A 9,433-nucleotide genomic window follows, 5' to 3' on the forward strand; every position below is an offset into this window, starting at 1 on the left:
GGTCATTTTGGAAAATAATATTTCACCAAAGAATAATTCATGCTTGTATGTCTCTCTCTGCCTTTGAATTGCTAAAATAAAATCTAATTGTTGAATGCCTCATGCTCACTTTGACTTTTGATATGTTGGAACTTGTTTGCACTGAAACCAGTAGCATGTGTAGTGTGATGCTGGTTAAAGGGATATTTAGGCTCAACTCTAAACAAAATCATCACCAGCTGGTTATTTTATGCTCTTGTTAGGTTATAAAGTAGCACTCAGGTATACAACAGTAATCACAAAGCTGTGATGCTGGTGGGGGGAGTGGGGTGGAAATTATGTTAAATTGACCTTCATGAATAACAAGTGAGGTTCCATTTCACTTAATTTCTGTTCGTTTTAAAACCAGCATTAGCTCTTCTGGTGCATAATGTTTCATTGTTTGCTGAACACAGCTCTATTAGAATGATTCACTGTCTTTAGTAGTAGTGATTATGTTCCATTTCAATTACAAGTGTGTTATATAGTTTGTTGTCTTACTCTCCACGTCTCTGTGGCTTGATTCTGCTGAAAAAGGTTGAATGTGGTGGGGGTGGTAAGAAGCCAGGGTTCCGTGGGTGAGAAAGGACCCTGTAACCCTTCATAGTATGGCAATGTGGAGAGACTTGGAGACGTAAGTTTCTCAAAATCGTAAGGCATCACGATGAGATTAACTCATCTTATTATGTCATTTAACACTAATACTTTAATTATTATCTCCATCTTCAATATATGGTTTTAAAATTTTATATAAAATTCATGGAGATAAAATTTATACAATAAAACCATCCATGTAAATCTACACTCTGAAGAATTTGATAAAAGTGCACACCCGTATAACCACCTTACCAGTTGAATAAAATGTTTTTATCACCCCATCATGTTTTCTCACGTCCTTTTCCAGGCAACCTGCTCTACCATTCACCCCAGGTAAACTGAGATTATTTCTATTATAATTAATTAACTTTGACATTTCTATAAATTTATATTAATGAAGCAATAGAGAATGTGTCCTTTTATGTTTGGCATAATTGTGAGACTCACTCATTTTGTTGTGGTTTTGAATATTTTTTTTTACCACTCAGTTGTATACCATTGCATGCATATACCATATATATCATAAGTTGGTTATGCATTTATGGATGTTAGACATTGAATTGTTTCCATGGTGTGGCTATTTTGTATAAAGTGGCTATGAACATTTGTGCAGCTTTTTTTGTGTTAGACATGTTTTCATTTGTTGCGGGTAAATACCTAGGACTGCACTTGCTCAGTCACGTAGTAAGAGTATGCTACTTTATGAGACATCCCCAAATGTTCTTCAAAGTACCTTTTTTTTTTTTTTTTTTTTTTTGTGTGGTACACGGGCCTCTTACTATTGTGGCCTCTCCTATTGCAGAGCACAGGCTCCAGATGCGCAGGCTCAGCGGCCACGGCTCACGGGCCCAGCCGCTCTGCGGCATGTGGAATCTTCCCGGACCGGGACTCGAACCCATGTCCCCTGCATCGGCAGGCGGACTCTCAACCACTGCGCCACCAGGGAAGCCCCAAACTACCACTTTTAATCTTATCAGCTTCCTCTGACATTTCCAGTGTCTGTATATCCAAATCAACATGTGGTATTGCCAAACTGTTTAATTTTTGTTATTCTGGGAAGGTGTTTCAAAATTAATTTCCCTAATAACTAATGTGGTTGAAAAAAAATTCATGTGGTTATCAGCCATTATGTCATCTTCCCTATTAAAGTATATGTGTACATAGTTTTCCCACCCTGTGGGATTATTTTATTCTTATTATTGAGTTGTAAAAGTATTTGTAACCCTTTCTGGGTAAAAGTCCTTTGTCAAATGTATGTATTTACACTATTTTCTCCAAGTAACCAGGTTTTTAAAACTTTTACTAGCAGTGTCTTTAGATGAAGTCCAATATAATATTTTATCATTTACTCTTTGTTCTTGTGTTTGAAGAAATCTTTGTCTATCACAAAGTTGCAGAGATTTTCTGTTATATTTTATCTGATGTTTTGATATATGTTTACACCCATGAAACTATCACCATGATCAAGATAGTGAATATACCCATTGCCTCCAAAATTTTACATGCCTTTTTGTATTCTATTGCTTTTGCCCCTCCTGAAACTCACATACTTGTCCACAGACAACCAATTATATGCATATTAATACAAATTAATTTGCATTTTCTAGACATTTATATAATGGAATTATACAGCAAGTATTTTTTAAAATTTATTTTACTTTAATCATTTTGAGATTCATTCATGTTGTATATGTCGAAAGTTTATTCTTGCAGAGCACTTTATTTTCTTGCTAAGTTGTATTCCATTGTACAAAAGAACCATATTTTGTATATCCATTTATCTGTTGATGAACATTTGGGTTATTTCTTACTTATGTCTATTTTAAATAAACAGGGGTGTGTGTACAGATATTTGATGAACAAATACTTTGTATTCACTTGGGTAAACATCTAGGAGTAGAATGGCTGGATCATATGAAACTGCCAACCTGTCTTCCAAAGTGGTTGCACTAGTTTACTTCTGTCCAGAAGTGCATGAGAATTCAGTTTTCCACATCTTCGCTACCATTTGACATGGCCAGTTTTTAAATTTTAGCTAATTCTAATAAGTGTGTCGTGATATCACACTGTGGTTTTAATTTGCAATTTCCTAATATCTTATGACATAAAGTATCTTTTCTTGTGCTTACTTGCCATCTTTATATCTTCTTTTAAGTATCTTTCTAATTTTCTGGCCAAAGTGCTACGATATTCAGGTTTTCCAGTCTAGCTAAGGTACTATGCATGAGGACTAGTCCCTCTAAGTCTTTTGGATGATTCTTCTCCTGGCTTCAGGTAGTTTTCTTGCATACGTGCTCTCATCAACAGTCTTCTGAATATTCCAGGACAACTCTCTCAATGTGACTGTCTCCTCTACGCTACTGTGTCTTGTTAACTGTAGCTGTCTTATTCACTTTGGACTCTTTCAGCTCCATCTGCTAAACTCAGAGGCCACTAGGCTCCACCTGTGTTCCCACTCTTTGTGTCATGCCCTGGAAACTCTCAAATCTGTAAGCTGGGCAAATAGCTCACCTTATTTGTTTTTCATCTCTTAGAAATCATTCTCCTTTGTTGCCTAGTGTCAAAAAAAAAAAATACTGGAAATAATGTTTTTTTGTTCATTTTGTTTGTTTCAGGTATGAAGGTAAATCCAGGCCCTATTATGCCATCTAGACTCAAAACAGATATTTTCACATCTTTATCATTCATTTTTCTTGACTTTTTTTCCCTGGCTGGAAATTCTAGTAAGAAGTTGAATTGAAGCAGTAGTAGTGGTATTATTTAAATATTCTATATTTTACTGACCTTAAACCTATTATTCCACCAATTACTGAGAAAAGGATGTTGAAACCTGATAATATAATTATAGATTTATTTCCCTTTAGTACTGTTCATTTTTTTTGGTTTGGTACTTACAGAAGATCCTTTGTTAGAAATGTTCTTACGTTGTCTTGATGAATGGACTTTTAATATTATGAAATGCCCTGCCTTATCTGTGATAATATTCCTTAATCTGCAATTTCTTTTGTCCAATATTGACATATCCACTCCAGCTTCCTTACAATTAGTGTTCACATGATACATATATTTACATAATTTTATTTTCAAATTATCTGTTAAGTGTATTCTTGTAGAAAGCATGTCGTTAAATATTATGTCTGATATTATCTGCTTTTTAATTAATGTTTTAATCCATTTGCATTTAATGCAATTAATGATATTATTGGGTTTAAGTCTGTTATCTTGCTTTTTTTCCCTAGATAATCCTACCTGTTCTTTCTTCCCTTTCCCCTATTTCCTGACTTCTCTTGAATTGAGTGCTTTCTTTTTTTTTTAATTTTTAACATATTTGATATAAATAAGCCAATAAATAACATAACTCTTTAATTTTTATTGGTTGCTTTAAGGTTTAAAATGTGTAGTTTTACTCTATCACAATATACTTTCAAGTAGTTTTAATTATACTAATTTATATATTAGAATCTTAAAGCAGTATACAATACTTCCCTTTCTTCCTTACTGTCTTCTGTGCTATTATTTTTATATATTTACCTTTTCCATGTGATCAATCACAGTGTCTTATTATTTTTGCTTTATGAGGTTATCTTTTAAAGATATCAAAAAGAGAAAATTATTTTATATTTACCAAGGTATTTATTGTATTTGTATTTGGTGCTCTTCATTCTTTTGTTTAAATCTGTTTCCATCTGGTGTCTTTTTTCTTTAGCCTGAAGAACTTTCTTTTACGATTTTCTTCATACCACAGTTCTGTTGGGAAAAAATTCAGCTTTTTTTGATCTGAAAATGTCTCTATTTCATCTTCAGTTTTGGAAAGTAGTATTTTGAAGAATCTTTTTGAAAGCAATAGTTTTAAGGTATATTTTTGAAGGTATTTGTATCCCTTCAAAATTGTAAAGATGTTGTTTCATCATCTATGGCTGTGCATTTAATTCTGTTATTAATTTTACTTTTTTCTCCTTTATGTAATATGCTTTTTGTCTGCATTTAAGGTATTTTATTTTATTTTTTTATTTTTTTTTTTTTGCGGTACATGGGCCTCTCACTGTTGTGGCCTCTCCCGCCGCAGAGCACAGGCTCCGGATGTGCAGGCCCAGTGGCCATGGCTCGCGGGCCCAGCCGCTCCATGGCATGTGGGATCCTCCCGGACTGGGGCACGAACCCGTGTCCCCTGCATCAGCAGGCGGACTGTCAACCACTGTGCCACCAGGGAAGCCCTAGGTATTTTATTTTTTAAACAATTTGATTATGATATGCTTTTGTGTGTGTGTGTGTTTACCTTGCTTGAGGTACATTGTACTTTCCTGCTCCATATATTGATAATTTTTTATCAAATGTGCAGTATTTAATCCCTTGGTTCTTCAAATGTTTTTATGCAAATCTCCTCCTTCTCCTAGTCCAGTTAAAATTATTGAAGACTACTTGATATTTTTCCATAGATCTCTAGAGTCTTGTTCTCCTATTTTCAGATGTTTTTCTCTCTGATTTTATGTTTGGATAGTTTCTTTTACCCTGAAGCCAGTTTTACCAATCTTTTCTCTGCTTAGAAATATTCTATTAAATGTATCTGTTGGGCTTCCCTGGTGACGCAGAGGTTGAGAGTCCACCTGCCGATGCAGGGGAAATGGGTTCGTGCCCCGGTCCGGGAAGATCCTACATGCTGTGGAGCGGCTGGGCCTGTGAGCCATGGCTGCTGAGCCTGCGCGTCTGGAACCTGTGCTCTGCAGCGGGAGAGGCCACAACAGTGAGAGGCCAGTGTACCGCAAGAAAAAAAAAAAAAAGTGTTGACATTTTCATGTAAGATCTTATACTTTTCTATTGTAGAATTCCCATTTGTTTCTCTTGAAAGTTCATTTTTGTACTGTTATTTCTCATCTTTTTACTTATCATATTCATCTGTTTCTTTAAATCCTTAAGCATTTGGATAATAGCTGTTTTTATACAATCCCTGTCTGTATAAAGTCCTTGTCTCTAATTTCCAACATCACCATCATCCCTGGATTTGTTTTTACTGACTCTATTTTTCCTCATTTTAGGTCATTGTTTTCTGCCTCTTTACATATCTACTTATTCATTTATTATATGCAGGACAAGATAGATACTACATTTTTGAGATTCTGGATTTTGTAGTTTTCTTCTAGAGAGTGTTAAGTTTTCTTCTGGCAGATAGTTAGTTTTCTGGTTTCTGAGCTTTATCCTTTGAGGCTTGATTATGGTAACTATTTCAGTGGGTCTAGAAGAGTTTCAGTCTGGGGTTAAATTATTCTCATTGCCTAGTTGTGGCCCTTTGGGTGTCTTAATTGAACACCCAGAGTATTCAGTGAGGTTTCTCCACTCTGGCTCATCAGAATGCCTGTTTCCCAGTACTGTGTGACTTCCTGACCCTCTGATCATTTCACAGCTTCCCAGTATTTGTTCTCTGATGGACCTTATGGAGTCTGATCCTTTATATTCATAGCTTTGAATTCATGATTGTTTGTGCAAATTTCTAGAGCATCTTTTCTGTGCCACTCCCTTTTCCCTCCTATCCTTTTCCACAAATTCAGCCACCTCAGCAGCCTTATACCCTTTTCTTTTCCTTCTAACTTCATCATGCCAGAAATAATCCACTTGTTTTCTACCCACTTGCACCAGAATCTGCAAATTTCTTTCAGTGCAAAAGCTGGGGCTATCATGGGATCCTTCTGTCATGTATCACAGGCTTGTACAGCCTGTTAGCAACATCTGAAAACTGTCATTTCATATATTTTCTACAGCTTTATAGTTGTTTACAGCAAGAGAACTAATTTAGTACCAGTTATTCCATCAAGGCCTAAAGTGACCCCATGAATTTTTAAAATCTGCCAGCACTTCCCTAGTGGAAAGCCTGCACTCCCAAAATGTAGCCTTTCTTACACTCTCCCATCTTTCATTACCTCAAATTCCATTCTTTTGTATATGACAGTGGCTGCAAATTAGCTTCAGCCTGGTGAAATGATCATTGATTTAATGTAAACTAAATGTAGAACATAAAAATGATTTAACCCCTGAGTAGCAATACTAAAGATAGATGATGAGGAAGAATTAAAAAAACAAAATTTTTCATGCTCTTCAAGTCACATAAATAACTTTTAATAATGTGTAGATAAGTCTAGACTTGTTACTTTATAGATAATTAAATTTAGTTGGTCTCAGTTATATATGGTACTTTCTATTTTATCTAACAGATAGGGAAACTGAGTACTAGAATATATTTACTTTGTCCAAGATTCATACAGTTAGTGAGTACAGTACTTGGTCTCTTTTTAATATCTTGTGCATCTTGCTCCAATATTCTTTCTACTATTTGGTTCAATAAGACATATACGTAAAATTGCAACTACGTTTTTTGGTTTCTAAAAACAGGCTAAAACAGCTTAAAATCATGAGGTTTTGGATAAGTTTTGTTCTTTAAATGAAGTGACCATTAAGTGATTGATTGATACATAAATTTAGCTGATCTGAGCGTGTGAGTTGCTAAGGAGTTCAAAAGCTTGAACAAACCTTATCCTGACCTTTTGGTGTATGAAACTTGACATTAAATCTTACTGGAAAAAAATTTCTCTTGAGCTTTCTACTCAATTTAATTTCCATCTGTTTTAAAAATATAACATTTCTTGGGATAATTTAGTTATTCTCATTCTATTAGGAATGTGGAATTAATAGCTAGAGTTAGGATGAAAGGTGAAATCATATGAAACTCAAAGACTTAATTGACAACTCTCTCTCTCTCCCTCTCAAACACACACACACACACACTCACACACACCATGACCATGGGCTTTCCTATTTGCTAATCAAAAAAATGGGGGATATTTTATCTTTTTTTTTTGAATTGATTTTATTTTGGACTGTGTTGGGTCTTCGTTGCTGTGCACAGGCTTTCTCTAGTTGCAGCGAGCGGGGGCTACTCTTCATTGTGGTGCGTGGGCTTCTCATTGCAGTGGCTTCTCTTGTTGTGGAACACGGGCTGTAGGGCACATGGGCTTCAGTAGTTGTGGCATGTGGGCTCAGTAGTTGTGACGCATGGGCTTAGTTGCTCTACAGCCTGTGGGATCTTCCTGGACTAGGGCTCGAACCCATGTCCCCTGCATTGGCAGGTGATTCTTAACCCCTGCACCACCAGGGAAGTCCCATATCTTTTTTTAAAATTAGTATTGTTTTTATTAGTCTTGATAGATCCAATATTGGGTATGAGTTAATGCTGGAGAACAGTAAAAACATTATTTCTAATTTTTAACATAACCGGCTAATGCTAGGACTATCAGTATGGGCTCTTTTGATTAGATGTAAGCACACTGTCAAAGCACACTACATTACATTGTTACTCTGTACATTAAGGTATAGAGAAGCTTCTTCTTTGGTACATCGTTCCACCTTTCAACAATCTTGTGAGTAATTATATCTTTCCACATCTTACAGGCTAGTTAAGTTAAAGACAGCTAAAGTTGCATCACTAGTGAGTGACTGAAACTGAGATGGGGACTAAGTATTCTGATGCCAAGGTTATTGACTTTGTAAATATGATATATCATACTTTACTTTTTCAGTTTAAAATGCTGTTGAAACTATGTCAGAACTAATGAGTGGAGTCCTTCATGGATAATTCAATAATTTCCTTATCTTGATAAATTTTGACCCTTCCAGTGAACTGCCTAGGGATTGCAGTGTGACTGGGAATCTGTTAGATTTTGGTTTTGAATAAAGCATTCTACTTTGATTGATGGTGTTTAGGGTAGGCCTACGTTGCAATTGAATGATGTATGGTTATGAGACAGAAAAACGATTACATTTTATTTTATGTAGCCAGTGTTTGTTCAGATGTTCCCCCCGCCAAAAGATGCACGTATAAGAGATAATGACAAATGGAAATAAATTCCTTTTAAATTATTTGCCAAACTTCAGTCTGACATGCTATAGAAAATGATTGTAGCGATCTGTAAAGTGACATGTAACTTAAACTAAATGCCTAAGATTAGAAATGTAGTTGACATGGGGAACTCTCCCTTCCCTGAATTTAAAATCCAATATATATACCTCTGGAAATCCATCAGCTGCTGGTACAGCAGACCAAAGACAAAAGGGTACATGAAGATGTACCTGAGATGTTAAGAAAGTAATATAGGACCTGTACGGAAAAGAAAAACCCTGTGGCATTTTACGTATTTTGCTAGACACATGGAAAAATAAGGACTACCCTCTTTGAATGACATTTAAATAAAGAGTGGCCCTTCTCTTTGTTAAAGACGGCTGAGTTTTTGGAATATGACAACAAAATATATTAACAGTTTTTCCTTCCTAGATTTTAACAGTTTCTCTTTGTTAAAGACGGCTGAGTTTTTGGAATATGACAACAAAATACATTAACAGTTTTTCCATGTGCTAGACACATGGAAAAATAAGGACTACCCTCTTTAAATGACATTTAAATAAAGAATGGCCCTTCTCTTTGTTAAAGACGGCTGAGTTTTTGGAATATGACAACAAAATACATTAACAGTTTTTCCTTCCTAGATTAGGGATACATTAGGGGTATGACTAATGATTGGAAAACTTGAATCTGTTTCTTCTTCAGGCTTTTGGATTTGGATTTTAAAAGGATAGTTAGGGGCTTCCCTGGTGGCGCAGTGGTTGAGAGTCCGCCTGCCGATGCAGGGGACACGGGTTCGTGCCCCGGTCCGGGAGGATCCCACATGCTGCGGAGCGACTGGGCCCGTGAGCCATGCCGCTGGGCCTGCGCGTCCGGAGCCCGTGCTCTGCAACAGGAGAGGCCACAGCAGTGAGAGGCCCGTGTACTGCCAAA

The sequence above is a fragment of the Neophocaena asiaeorientalis genome, unplaced genomic scaffold (genome assembly GCF_003031525.2).
Source record: "Neophocaena asiaeorientalis asiaeorientalis breed wild unplaced genomic scaffold, Neophocaena_asiaeorientalis_V1.1 scaffold78, whole genome shotgun sequence".
Taxonomy (NCBI): Eukaryota; Metazoa; Chordata; class Mammalia; order Artiodactyla; family Phocoenidae; genus Neophocaena; species Neophocaena asiaeorientalis.